General features: G+C 39.0%; 1 protein-coding gene across 1 annotated transcript in view; it reads left to right on the top strand.

The window, feature by feature from the left end:
* LOC306961672 (uncharacterized protein) overlaps positions 1-15,579 on the top strand; it is a gene marked incomplete at its 3' end in the record, with an annotated part of 428,593 nt that overhangs the window by 389,323 nt on the left and 23,691 nt on the right. The gene's annotated exons all lie outside the window — the stretch shown is intronic.

The raw sequence follows: 15,579 nt of genomic DNA, 5'->3' as shown, positions 1-15,579 counted from the left end.
AAATAAATAAATAAATGAAAATACCTATTTGCCACCTATGTTATATTATAATGAGGCTATATTTGCCTTACACACTATTTTTAGCATTTGTATTGCATTATTTAGTATTTTCCAAATTTCCCTCACATCAAATGTCTTTTATTTATTTATTGTATATTCTTTCTTAGCTTTTTCTTTTCTTTTCTTTTCTTTTCTTTTCTTTTCTTTTCTTTTCTTTTCTTTTCTTTTCTTTTCTTTTCTTTTCTTTTCTTTTCTTTTCTTTTCTTCTTTTTAAAATATGTTTTCCCATTTGTTTTTGTATTTCTGGTACTTATTTTCTGCCTCTTTAGTTCTTTGCTTTACAAATCCCTTATAAAGCAAATTCTTCTTTGAGGTTACACATTTCTATATAGTCAGCTCTAGAGTAATTCTGTGAAACAATCAAACTGATTATTGTGTAGATTATACTTTTTTCCTGGGAAAGCTGACCCAAAACCTGAGAGAGAATAAGAAGCCTCATAAGAACACTTGCCTACCCCAGGACTCTAATTCCTCCTGTCCATAGGCGAATGTCACGTTCAGTCGCGATATGGAGCTGAAGCATGAGACGCTATGACGCACTGTTCACATCACATGTCACTTGAATCACTTGCGAACCTCTATGAACCTATCCCCTCATCATACTCAAATTTATATAAAAAATATGCCATATGCTGTAAAAATGTAACACACGGCAACACACACTGCATGCAAAAAAAAATCATCAATATCACAAAACTGATAACAAACAAAAACTTTCACAGCACAAACAATTGACATATTTCTTATACAAATTGACACTTAAAGAGGGGCGTCTTGGCCGGAAAACTACTGTAAACCGTAAATCTCCCGTGTTGTAATAAAATAAAAAAGATTCCTCTGCCTCTCCAAGCTGAATTTTGCCACTAGACTAGCGAGAAATGCTGCCTGCAGTGGCTTGGGCGCCAGTTGTCGCGAGGCATAGCTGTCAAGCGTCCCATTTTTGCCGGGAAACTTCCGTATTTTGCCCAATCTTGGAGCTTGGTTGTGGTGATTGGACGACTTGCAGCAGGTTCTGGAAAATTTCCCTTAATTATTTTCAAATCCAAAACTTGACAGACTTCACGCAGGTGCTCGACCTGGTCATTATTTGCAAGTGTGTGTGCCTTCACATTGTAAAAAAGAAATCACACGCACTTGATTTGAACATACCTTAATTTTCTGTGCGTATAGAAGTGTTGTTGACCAAAAGGTAGCAAGTAATTTTGAACTTTTAGATCCGCCCATATGTCCATTTGGAATGTTCCCAACTAAGTGTGCCAACTAAGGCTGAAATTGAAAATGTTTCAATAAAAATGTCCCTCTCTGCAGAGAAGACCTTTACTCTGGTTTGCTTCTACCGTCCTCCATCAGCCAAAAACGGACTTCTATGAACAACTGCAGGCACTGCTTAAACATCACACAACACAAGAAGTCCAATTAAATGAATTGGAGATTTTAATGTGTTCAAGCTACGCCTCTTTTTTTAAGCATTTTTCAAATCAGGTTTTAGGCTCTGGAAGGTAGGGTTAGTTGAATGAGTTTGTAAAGGGTTAGTCTAATCTGATTATTGTGTATAGGGTTTTTGATCATTTATATATGTAATTTGATGTAAATTTTATTCTGCAATGTTTTGTGATCCCTGTGTGACCTGAGCCCGTGGGACTACGGATGGAAATTAGCCTTTGGCCACAATCCGGCATGTTTACATGCATGTATTTCATGTTTGTTCATTAACAGGCACTGTCCCACACAAATGAATAAAAAATAAATAATTTAAAGCTGTCAGTTATACGTCAGAATCATGCCAATTCTCCAGCGTTATCTGTTAACTAACTGGTCAGGAGGGCCAGCTCTATCCTGGGCTGCCCAGTGGATGAGGGGAGGTACAGGAGGTTGTTAGCCATCGGAGACAACGCCTCTCACTCACTGCACGGGAACGTAGAGGAGCTGAGCAGCTTCTTCAGTGGCAGACTGAGGCACCCTCAATGCCAAACAGAGCCCTGACTCAGGTCCTTCATCTCCACTGCTGTCAGAATATCAAGCTCTGTACCAAGAGTATCTTTCTGAGGAAAAAAGTCTAAAGTTGCTTTCCAGTGATCTGTACCTGTTAAGTTGTTTAAACAAGTTAAACAACGAACGACAAAGAGTAAATAGATAAATAAATAAAGGCCTTGTGTTACATTGAGCAAGTGAATCCTCCTTGGGGTAAGAACATTAGACACTGTGGACCATGCTAAATTGTGAATTTATTCTGTTGATTGATTGATTTTCACTAATGATTTTTCTCCCTAAGAAAAAAGTAATTTAACACATGAGTGCTCCCATTAAGAGGCAGAAATGACAATGTCCAACTTCCACAGTAAATACAACATTATTGACTCTACTCATTATTTGATTGTATGTTGATCCAAGTACACTTGAGTGACAATGGTAATTAGTGTCCTGGCTTCACAGTTAGTCCGCCAGCCAGGCAAGGTCACCATCACTCTTTTGACAGTTACAAATCAAAGATCCTTGTAACAAATAACTTTATGCTTGCTTTGTCTCCATTGACATTGAGATAAACTGGCTGACATAAACAAGGTGCAAGTATCCACACCAGTGCTTTTGTAATGAGCTTTTGTCTTTGCTCATGGTTCTGTTTCTAATCAACTATTGTGACCTTGCTTGGCCAAACAAATATTCTAATGAGTCTAATTACGTTTGGTGATTGAATTAAGTGCCTGGATGTGGTGTGACCCAGTGGATGTTTTGATCCAATAGTTATTGAAGAACCAGAGATACGGTAAAGCCCAGAAAATAAATGTTCATTGTATAAAAAAAGCAAAGAAAAAAAGCTTTATGTTGGGACGTTATCGGCCAATATGTGGACATTAGCAACAGGAAGCTGAGACAGGGAAGGAGAAAGTCAGACTTCCTGGCTGCCTGGTGGATGAAGCTGTTCTAGCAGAAGGAGAGAACTTACAGAGCGACAAAACTTTGAAAGGTGCACAAGTAAAAAAAAAAAAAAAAGCCCCCCCTCTCTTATTGCTGTATGAACCACATCAGCTTTCCTCTGCTGTTTATCCACCACCACAATGTCCGATTAGTTCGCCAGTACCATTCTGTCAGTCTGTGTCTTGAAGTCCGTAAGTATATAGGCTCGGTCATTCTCTCACCTTTCTCACATTTGGAGGTGTTGTCTTGGGGTTTTCAGACCATACTCTGCACAGATGCAGATTGCTGTCCAATGTCAGCGCTGTAGATCCTGGTGGTGTGGATCAGTGAGTCGATGTCACTTAGGTGGTACCAAGTGGAAATGCATCAAAACAAGGGTAGATGGGTAGAGGTGTTCAGTCTGGGCTTTCCCATTCCCAGATGAATGCCGAACATTGCTCTGCTGTCACCATCGTATCCTTAAAGGTGTGAAATAAAGATTAAAGATAAGGTGTGGGTTCAAATTATAAATCCGTATCTTATTAAATAAATAGATAATGTATTGTCTGTAAAATCTCTGGAATAACTCGGGACATTTCACATCTATTAAAAAAAAAAGCATGTTTTCAGAATTTGTCATTGGAAAGTTATTGGATTGAGGATTTGATTGTCTCAGATAAAGGACTTTGTTGTTTCAGCAGCATTTCTGGCTCCGCCTAAGCAATTTCCTGAATGTAAATTTGAGATGAAATATGTTCTGTTGCTGCAGTCAATTTCATCTGAGAATTTTAGGCCCTCTGAATACAATCTGCACTTGGCTGTAAATGACAGTTAAAAATGACACAGGCCATTCCCTAGTGTAACCCACCGCTGCCACTGCGACATAAAGGAGCTGAAACAGATGACTCCATGTCCACATAATGTTTAATAACAACGTTAGTTTGAATAAAAATGCTGCCAAGTGTAGATTCAAATGTAATATGCATTTTAAAAATATGAACAACTGGGGAATAAAGGTTATAAAAACACCGGCAAAGCCTTCATATAGCAATAGCCTTTTCCGATCCCTAAGGCTATGGCCTGGCTAAAACCTCAATGCAGCAATTATTGGCTGTAATGACTGCAGTTCAAATAAGCCTGGAGATTTTATTAAACCAAATGAGAGAATCATGTGTGTATTATCACCTTTTGATTGACAGTGACAAGTGTTGGGCAGACTCGGATGTGAGCATGATGAAGTAGCTCTCGGCAAAGCTCTTGATAATGTTACCCCTGATAAAGTTGCCCAGAAAACCTCAGCCAACAAATGGAGGGGAAGGCGCACGCATATTAATTCCAATTGTCTGATCCCTTCAGTGGGGGAGAAAGTAATCTGGTAGACATCCCCGGCTGCCCCTCAATTCACTGACTGGCATTTTAGACAACTAATGAAAAAGAAATCCATTGTGCTGATCATATGCATAGATTTCACACCATAATAATGATGAAATTGAAATATTCATAATAAAAGTAAAGGTCACTTGCTGCTGTGGCTAAGCTTCCTAAGCTGCAACCTTTGCAAAAGCAGTTGTCAAGTCTCAGTGATAAAAGAGAAAAAAAAAACAGAAGAAGTCAAGTTTAGAAGTGCGTGGGACACAGATGTGGAGACCATAGCTCACTGGTCAAACGTGTGTGTCCTAAGATGTGGACATCAGAGGGTGCCTGGTCTAGACTCTCATGGTTTAGGCCTCACATGTCAGTATTCTGTCACGCTGTATTAAACTGCTATGTGCATTCTTTGGGGATTTGTCTCATCTAGTTAATAAAATATATGGAAATATGAGCGCAGTGTGCATGTGTTTGTGTATGTAGGTCACCTGCAGCGGCAGGAGCCGACAGCACGGAGCTGTGGAAGAGTCATGTCGCACCTCTGAAGGACACGCCGCTGTATTATTGCCCACCGTGACTTCTGCACTGAGCTCTGTCTTCATATGCATCATCCGATGGCATTTATTAGTGCCACGTACTTAGTACAGGCCATGTTATTGAATTTGAATATCAACGGCAAACCCCAGAAATATAATAAGATGAAGCAGTCTCATTTGATAACACCCAAACCTAATAAAAGCAGGGCAGATTGAAAATTTAATTTATGATTATTGCTTGGCAGCAATAGTGATTTAAAAAAAGTTGTCTCTCATATGATCTGCATGTACAAGGAAACAAAAACGTCTTTTGAAAATTTTATATAAGATTTTATAAACTTTTGTTTTTATGTTTAGATTATTCAACAAAATTTACACTGGAATATTTCACAGGTATAATCTTTTACTTAACTCTTACTTTTGGTCACATAAGGCTGTAATTCCCTGTCTGCCTCTCTGAAGGACCACTCTGTCCGTCAGAATGAGTGCTGTTGTGAAGAGCGGAGGCTTTGCTGAGATGTCCGACAGGCCTGCTCTATCACTGTGTAAATGTTGGCTCCCGTTGGAGCTGTGACTGTCAGTCATGGACCAGCCAGCGCACTTCTATTGATCTCAACATAAATCTTAGTCTTGACTTCCCAACCTTCATCAACAGATGCAACTCGGAAATTGATTAGCCACAAGTCAATGAGCAAATCTCTTTGGAAACATTTATATTTATGTGTGTGTTTATGTGGATAGCATACCATTAGCAGGATTACCTTTGAGGCTTGGCTGAACAACAGATGTTCAAGGACAACTCAATCAATCTGACTTACAGGAGCTTGCATTTGCTGGAAGTGAGCGGTAGATTCTGTATGAAAGCTACATAAAATCAGCTCAGTCTGTTAAAACAAGAGAATCAGAGCCACAGTGAGTCAGTGATTTACAGGAAGATCACTGGAGGCTTTGCTAAGACTGTGCACACTCTTAATCAATTAAAAAGGTCTTACAGTTTACTAAATGATCAGATGGACTTTGTAGTGCAATTTACTGGCAGCTCAGAGATTCTACAAGCTTATGATATTATAATTCAACATCTCATGGCAAGGAAATACAACTAGTATGCAATATTATTAAATTTATCAAATCTTATTATTTATCGGCCTACTGACAGTGCTTCACCACTGTCAAAAATACTATTCAGTTTGCAATTGAGTTTTCTGCGTACCACTTTCAATTACAAACATCAATACTGAATTCAAATGAATGTCTGATATGGATATTTTATTATATGTAAATAATGTTCATTCAGCAAAAATGCGTTATTCCTCAGACAAGATTATGTTGCTTTATTCTTTTCAATTTTGCTTTCTTTCCTCTCATGAATAAGGCAAAAATTAAATGTGTTGCAGGGACTGTCGTTCAACCGCGCACATATGCCTCCTTATCGGCAGACTTATTAAAATGGAGTCAGAACACAAATGCTATTTAAAAAGTTGAAGTGAAACAATTTGCATTGGGGGAGTGTGGAAATGCTAATGCATTCTTTCACTAAGCCTCGCAATCACTGTCATCCATTCTGAGCTCTGATTGTTTTCCACTTGGGTGCCTTCATTCATTATTGCAAAATTATAAACATAAAGAATATCTCTGTAATAATATTTCTGCTTTTTGTTAAAGCTCAATCAACCATAATGTCCTAATTTTTCTCCCCGAAACCTCATTTTATATTATCTCACTACTTAAGGAGTGGATGTCCCAAAAGGGATTTATTTCATTTATGGGGATTATTGAATTAAATTAGACACTTACTGCAAGCCCAGCAGAGGTACCTTATCCACTTAAAGGTAGGTCTTCTCCACATGCTGTTTAGGCAAACACATTAGGCAGCCAAAGCTTTTGTTGGCTGAACCTGTGGTTACTGCATAATTCATTTATTCATTAATAAAAAGATGGAAAAATACTGGAGGTAAGTTGAAGAGGTCATACATTGAGTGGCTCCTTGATTAAGCTACTTTACACGTGCTCTATAACAACACTGATGACATGCACATCCAGTGTGTTTACAAATGAAATCAACATGACAGGAAGTCAATGGGAATGATTGAGTGTGGAAAAATAATGCTAAAAGTAGTTAATACTCTGTGACCCATAGTCGGATGTAAAAGGTTGCTGCACATAGTGGAACACCGTTCTGTCCTCAGCTTTGTGGGTTTGAGAGACAAGACCCTGTCAATTTGCTGAATGTCTCTCCCCACTCTTCACCTCTTTCACACTGTCTTGTTGAACAAGGTCCATGGACAAAAACAAAACAAAAACAACAATGTATGACAATATTAATGAGATTAATTTAGCCTCTACACAAATATAAAGTGCTGTTAGACCATAGGGTCTGAGGAGACTCTGGCAGCTTGTCTTTATACTTGTATCCAGCAGCAGATGGCAGGCTGTTTCCACTGTTGAAGCATCCCCGACACATGCTGAACTTCTGTACCCTTCAGTCTATGATGTTGGCTTCCCGGACCGCCTGCTCTCGCCTGTGAAATGCATTCCCATTAAAAAGGCATTTTTAAAGCCAGCACCAGTGCTATAACAATCATCTTCCCAAAGCCAAGCCTCCACAGCCGGGAGCTGAGGCCGCGCTGCCACACAGGCGGACATGTGGCGGTCGCCGCAAACAAAGGCCCTGAACTCTCCTCCCCCGTCCATCTCACCACCATAAGACAAGTGACAAGACAGTACAAGAGCAGCGTGCCAGAGCCAATTACACCCACAGCCTATGACTGCACGCTGCCCTTCACAAACAACATGCACATCACCTGCATGTGTGTTAGCGAGCAGCCTGTTCACACTGTGGTTGTCCAAATCACAAACACATAAAACTTTTTTAGGAACGAAAAAATGTGACAAAGTGTCAGACTTGGGTGTCCCGTTGTAAGTCATCAAGTTCATGCCTTTGTCTGATTGGCAGCACTGCTGCACATAAAAAGTAAACACTTAGGGTATGAAGTCAAAATCGATTAAGTGACTGAAAGGACTTGATTTCATTTGGTCATATTTTAGGAAATAATTAGATTAGACATTTTTTTTCAACTGATACTTAGGTTCAATCTTGACGCAGGCCAATTCAAGCAGAACAGTTATATTTTTCTCTATTATAATAATTCTATTGTAATTTGTTCTATTGTAAATCTCTATTGTAATATCACTTTTGTTGACTGCTAACAAACATATGTTTAAAAGAAAAAAAAGGTTTTAGGAAAAAAAATATTCATGTTAATTTTCCATGTTTTTTTTTTTTTCCATAGTAAGAATAATGCCCAGGATTTCTCAATCTTAACCTATTTTGACTCAAATTCTAAATGCAATGCTTTTGTTTTGAGGCACAAATAAACTTTATTCTGGTTCCCTGATGTATTCATATACCCATGACCCATGAGGCCTCATGGCATCGGAGGTGGAGCTCTGATCCTGATATCTGTGATATCTCCGTGCATCATTCTTTCACCGATTAAGCACGGATGTGAAATAATGTGTGCTTCTTTATGAGGGCATTTGGATATAGAAGCTAACCCCTAAATAATTAATCCAGAAAGAATACGATACAATCGTCCACATTCTCCAAGGTTGATTTAACATAACATTTCCTCTGAGCCTGAACCTCAGTCGTAATATAAGGGATAATAAGAAGTGTTATAAAAAGCAGCATGTCCTGAGCTTGACTTGACACTACAGAAAAAGCAAAACCACGAACATAGGCGTACAGCCAAAGAATAATAATAATAAAAAAATCTAATTTAATTTTAGGGAGTAAAAATAAAACAAAGGAAAACTACTCGTGTGTCTTTGTTCAGCAGAATAATTGCTTTCATCATTCCAAGCACAATTGATACCCACAGTGTTGGTTGAAAGAGCAAAGTTGTTTCGAGTGAAGCTGGAAATGAGAGATCTTATTATTGATTTTTTTTTTTGTCTCAGAACTTATTCTTACAAAAGCAGAGTGATAAAACTGGAGTCTAATTGTCTGTCTCTCTGAATGCTAATGCCACTTTTCAGGCTTGTATACCCATCATAGCCAAGGGGTTGGAGAATCTGGGACAACCAAATGAGTAAAGCAGAGTAATCTTCCAGTAATGGTGTCTACGTTCCACTGCATGTGGTTGATTTAGCAGTCAAGAATTTAACGCACATAATGTCACAATTTTGTCATGAGCCAGCCTACGGCAAAGTAATGTTGCAGTTACTTAATATAAAACACTATATGTCTAAAATGGATTCATATCATGATTCCGACCTTAGCATTGCATGAATTCGGTTTGAAACTTATATCGCTAGTCACACATTCCCAACTTCTTTTGCTGCTCGTGTTAGAGGAGGTAAGCATATTTGAAATCAACTTATCCAGGTTCTCATATGTTCTCAGTGTGGCTATAAAAGGTCTAACTGCAACTCTAAAGGGCACAGTAATAAGAATAGCAGGCGAGGAGAATGCGGTGTTATATCTTCCTCAGTCCCGATGTACTTTTGTGTCAATATTGGCGATGATGGTCTTTCCCTTCCTTGACAGAGTGTCTTTACTGCACCACAGCTCTGTAACCAATGCTTAAGTGTATCAGGGACACACAAAGCGTCGCTAGATTCGCTGCTGTCACGGTTCATCATGTAGTGACACTCCTGACAGCTGTGGCGCTAAAGAACGAGGAGCATGTTAGCAAGGATAGATTCTGTGACTTAGAACTTCCATAACAATTCCACCCCCCCCCCAAAAAAAAAAAAGATCGCACTGCAACAAGAATTCCGACAACACCAGCTGGAACCACTGGAAGACAGGGGAGGGGAGGGAAGGTAATGGGAATCCAAAATGTTGGTTATTGGATTGCACGAAAAACAAGAATGACAATGTCCTTTGCGGGATTGCAGTGTATAGATTCTGGCAGGCCGTTCAAGTGTGCTGGCTTTGCTTTAGCGCATAACGGAAAAGTCCCGGCTATCAGATTCAACCACACCATCTTGACTCTGTCTCTTCTCATCATCTTCTACGAACTTCTTGGGAGAAAAGGCCAACCGTGCCAGGCTTTTGCAATGTGGACTTCCTGTTTTTTGTTGGAAAGACAGTACAGACAAATTGTATAATGACAATGGTGGCCCAAAACCTTGCGGAAGCATGCTGTTCCGGGACCTCAGACTCAGTTGCAACTAATTTTGCCTAAACCCCAAAACAAGTCGAACAACATGACTATAACCAGGCTTTCTTTGTTTCCATGCGGAGTGGTCCATGAGGTTTGGCTGCCATTGAATGTGTAGCTGTCTGCTTTCTGTAACAAAGTTAGAACTTCATTTAACATTTTCATTGATACCAGATAGGACTATAGTTTATTAAAAGCGACACATCAAATAACCTTTTTTGACGCATATAATCAGCGTAGGGCATGTTATTAAAAATCTTTTCAATATATGTTATATTAGTGATTACAGCTATAAAAATGTAATATGTTTGTATTACATATTACTGTTTCAAAAATGGAGTTGCGTTACACTACTTTGAGTTACTTTTGAGTTACTTTTGGCAAAATATAAACTGAAAATAGTAATAATGCAACAGAGCAAAAGTGCAGTCAGTGATTTCCTTTTCCTTCGCTTTCCCCCATTCTCTTGTGTTTTGTTTTGAGGACATTAAAGGGACTAGATGCAAGTTGGTTATTTTTATACTCATTACTGCCACCTCAGGTCTTATGCGTAACTGCAGGTTCTATATTAAGCTCGTGCACTTCGGACCCGAATTAACACATTTTTGAGTGGCAGTGCAGGGTTTTAGAGGCAGTTGTGGTGAACAGGTCTGAGCTCATTCTACACATTAGGACATTACTGAAACATGTAGGGAGAGAAAAATACATAATTTTAACATTTTTAAACTCCATATAGTCCCTTTAACTACACACAACTGTAGATATCATACACCAGTGCTCAACTTGATCTGGGATGCTGCATTATATTTGGGGGGAGTTTGTCATTTTTACGTTCATACATTTAAATGCACTTGTAACTCGAGTTACATGAAATGCAATGACTAATATATTCCTGTATTTTGTGTAAGTAATATGCTATATTTCTTAGTTACTGAAAAAAGCAATATATTTTTGTACCTCGTTACTTTTGTAGCACGTTACCCCCAACACTGCATATAATACGACTGGTGTCTGTTGATCAACAAGTTATTAGGGCACCAGTCTGATAGTGTTCCCCCTTGATGACTACCCTTGTACACCCGCTGTCTTTCTCACACAGGTGCTATTTTCACTTTGAAATGCTGAAGTACACAACACAGGTTTATGAGCGACAATTATGAATAAGAATACAAGCTTTGTATTTATTCATATTAAGGTTTCTGATAAATTAATTTTATATCATGCTTTATTTCAGCAACAGATTTGTTGCTTAGTGCACTGGGGACCCCAAATTAATACATTATTTCCAATTACAATTTGCTTTTAAGGGGAGACACCTCAGGCAAAACTATTTTTTTTTCAATTTTCAGGTTTTGGACCAAATTGGTCTCTGAACATATAAGCTTTTACCTGGAAACTAAAAAAATATACCTAATCTACACAATGACATGCTTGAATATTGCACTGATTCAATGTTTCCCCATAGATCTATATAGGAAAACGTAATTTCAAGGGCCTTTTTTCTCAAAATGCATTTTTCTCTCATTGTAGCGACACTATCTCCATGTCAGTAGGACCTAAAGAATTTTACAGCCTTGGACTGAACGATATTTTGAAGATTTTTTCAGAGGGATTTTTTTAATATATCTAATTCCTCGCCTGATTTGTTGAGTTTTGAATGTCAAAAAACAAGGCTTATTTTAAAACTGAACAAGATATCCAAAATCCCCTCTGAAGAAGTCTAGGTTACTTAGGCTCACTTATCAATAAAATAAAACCATAAATTTGAATGTAGCTCAATCTGTCATTCAGATGTCATTGCTGAAAAGATGGAACAGTTTGGGCATTATTAGGCATAAAACGCATTGTTTTTTATATAACTTGCGATATTTTTTTTTCTCACATTTATGCCCGTAATCTACAGCAAAAGTTTCAAATTGATATCTATATATATATTTTTTTTTTCCCTATTCACCTGCAGTGCCTCGCCTTGTCTCCCAGTGTCTCGTCCCAAAAACAAACATTTACATCACCAGTTATGATTGTATGTTTGACCTCCAGTGTATATTGCTTTCCCAAGTTTTCTCAACTCAACTGTAATGAATGTTATGATAATCTGTTTAATTCCCCTGACCATTAGCAGCCTGTGAACATTCCCTAATACCGGTCTGCTGCTCATTTTCCACTTTTCTGATTGCACCGAGCAGTGGGCACCTAATTCGCTCCATGGAATGGGCTCGCTACTGAAGCAGAGATTAAATATGGCTCTGAAATTAGCCTGATTTTTAATAATTTTACACACTCCGATGAAAAGTCAACACAAGGACTAGTTAGTGCGCGCTGATGGATGTGTCCGTGGGAGAGTTTTCTGCACATGACTGGTTTTTGACTTATCTTTGGGAGTTTTATTGAGTTCTGTGGGTTGCAACTTTTAAACTTAAATGATCCGTTCCCTCAGCGGAAGCAGACATAAAAAGCAGTGCACTAGCAAAAAGCAACTTGTCGCTGGGCCTGAGTGAATAAAACATAAGTTAGTACATTTGCACCATGTAGAGTAGGGTGTCTTTTATGCAGCCGCATATCTTGCACATGATGGAGGGTGTGAATGCAGAAGTCTAGGCCTCTATAAATCATTCCTACCTCAAAAATAGTGTGTTCATGATGAATGCGAGTTTACTGGAAGTGTTTTAGCAGCGAACAATGGCAGCATGTGTGCGTGTCTGCGTGTGACAAATCTGGAAGCAGTTTATGGTCAGCCGCAGAGGCCTTATGTGATTGGACAAGCTATGTCACTCCTGGTCTTAAACGGATTCGCAAAACAGCAAGGGCATCTGAGAGTCATCCCCTAAACATTTGCGGAACTCGAAATTTATTGGATATATTTATTGTCCACATGTGTGATCACTCTAAAGAAGTTTGTGTTTTTACTTGACTTTCTATGAAGCCTAAAGTGGATTAGTTAGTATTGTTCTGCATTGTATATCGACAAACTTAACTCAACCTGTTAGAAACTTGTTCTGAGCCTTGTGGTAGTGATGATGAACCTTGTTAAAATTGTATCCGCTTGAAATACATGTTAAGGAGTCCATAGTGGCCGGGTGGTAACATTAAATTGCTATTTATCATAGTGGGTCAAGCTGTAAAGTCATACTATCCGAGGGTCAGGCTGTACAGTTGTACTATCTCTGTCATAGCCTTAACTGTGGTGCTCAGGCGCCTACTTTCAGCCACTGAATGTTTGCTTGCGTATCAGTATGACGCTCTGAGAGGGTGTTTATCCCTTTTCTGTGGAAGCAATGACAGACTTGAATGGTAGGACTAGCGCAATGTCTCGAGTTCATGTCTCCAGGTCCCGCAACGATGGTAAATAAACTTCTCCTGTATAAGACATCCAGACTGCTGCCTATTTTTCATCTATCCTCTCGAACACCATTGTTAATTCTCTAACACCGGGTATAGGCATCCCTTCCTCTTAGTCCAAAACAGAAGTGGTGGAATTATTCCTGCGGACACATTTTTCAATGATACTGTATGATGATGAGCTATTAAAGGAATCAAACAGTTGTGTAATTTGCCATTCCCAAGGGCATTACCAAAATTACTTAGGCTATTGATCGCCATGAGCAGAAAAAATTCAGTGATATCCAAAAACATTTATACCGGTAATGATTCCTCAGAGCTCCGTTTGACTCTGACACCAACTTTTAAGTACTTACATGTGCAAACTATTCCACTTCAGTCACTTCTCTTAAGTTCCTAGTTTTCAGTTTGACAATTTTCTGCTGGTGTTGGCTTGTAGTTTTGAGATACGTTTACATATTTATTCTTCCTGGGAGTTGTTTGGGGGGTTTGTTGTACAGTAAGCTCTGAATGGCACAGAGGGCTTCCAGAATCCCACATATCTCCACACTGCGCCTTCTGTATTCCCCAAACCCATTCCAAACAACAACCCCCTCCCTGTTCCAAAGTCAAGATAAATATGAAACCAAAAGCAGAAAATCATGCTTGAAGCGAAGAAAATAATCTCCCTTCTGCCTGTTTCACTCGCTGTATTTAATTGATAGAAATTGCATGCATCAAAGAAAACGCACACTGAGATTTAATGGGCATAAAATGGACATTAGCATTTTAAAGAGGTGGATTAACACATTAATCCGGGCAATTTTCATCCAGCACTTCCCAATGAGATCGTCACAGCACACGGGCTCCTAATGGGGCTTAACCAGCGTTTACTTTTTAGTGCTCTCAGGGATAACACCCAACTTTAGGTTCTCGGATATGGGGAAATGAAAGGGTTTAATGTGTGTGACAATTCATGCGCTTTCAAATGAACATTGCTTTGACTGGTATTGCTGAGAAGGGCTGCAATACAGTATCAGAGAAGAGTAATGTGATAACTCTATTACAATTTTCTGTGTGCGCATCTGTAAATGTACGAGTTTGATTTTTGTTTGCTGGGAAAGTCAGAGGTGGGCATGAAGGAATTGCTTCGTTCTCAAAATATTCAAGTGCCAGCTCATATGAAATTTGGCTTTACAAGTTCCACTAAGACTTGGCCAATGACCAGATATACAGCATGACTAAAATATACCCCCAAAAAACCCAACACAAATCTAACTCATGGATTTAGTCAAGATTTGGGTATATTTTAATGCAAACTCTTCGATAATGCAGATCGATGATAAAATAAAAGGGTATGTATTAGAATAAGACTGTCTTGAGTTACACAAAAAGCCCTAGCCATAAAATCATGGTGACGTGTAAACAAACAGCAACCTCCCTCTCTCTTGGTACTGCAGCGTTTTTTGTCTTTTTCTGTAAACTGCATTTGTGGTTTCTGTGCTCCACATTGTTTTACTGGATACTTTTGTACATCTTTGCCATGTTTTTGGTCGGGTTGGACAACAGTGGCGGCGCAACTCAGGACTAACACCTGAACAAACTTTTGTTGTACGGGTTGTACAATGATGTCCCTGTTAAGAACCAGAATTTTTCAATCAAATCAAACATAATTTATTTTCATACAAAAAATAAAATAATAATAATATTGGCTTACAAGAGCTCACACTCTCATTCATTCAGTTCTATTGTACATGTTTATGGTAGTAGGGGAAACCGGAATACCCGGAGGAAGCCTACGCAGACACAGGCCTGAACATGCAAACTCCACACAGAAAGGCCCCTTACAGCCTGGGGTTGAATCCAGGACTCTAGCTGTGGATCACAAGCATTAACTGCTGTGCTAACGTGCAACTCATAGTGCTTTACAAAGTAAAATTACTTAAATTGCCATTTACCCACTCAACCACCCCACATACGCATTTACAAACATTAGTCATATCAACACATACTTTTTGGACAGAAGCCTGCATTTCTTAAAGGAACAGGCCACCGTTTTTACATACTGAGATATGTTCTTACCTGAGCTTAGACGAGTTGATACGTACCTGTCTGGTCTTTGTGCGTGCCCGTGGAAGAGCTTGGTAGCTTCCACCTTCACCCCGTTTGGAGCTATAGGAATATACAGGGAGAGGGCAAATGTTAACAACATATTTGGTCATTTTGCGTGACTG

The sequence above is a fragment of the Gobius niger genome, assembly GCF_951799975.1.
Source record: "Gobius niger genome assembly, chromosome: 4".
Classification (NCBI taxonomy): domain Eukaryota; kingdom Metazoa; phylum Chordata; class Actinopteri; order Gobiiformes; family Gobiidae; genus Gobius; species Gobius niger.
Note: the sequence above shows the minus strand (reverse complement) of the source record. Positions and strands in the feature narration are given on the sequence as shown.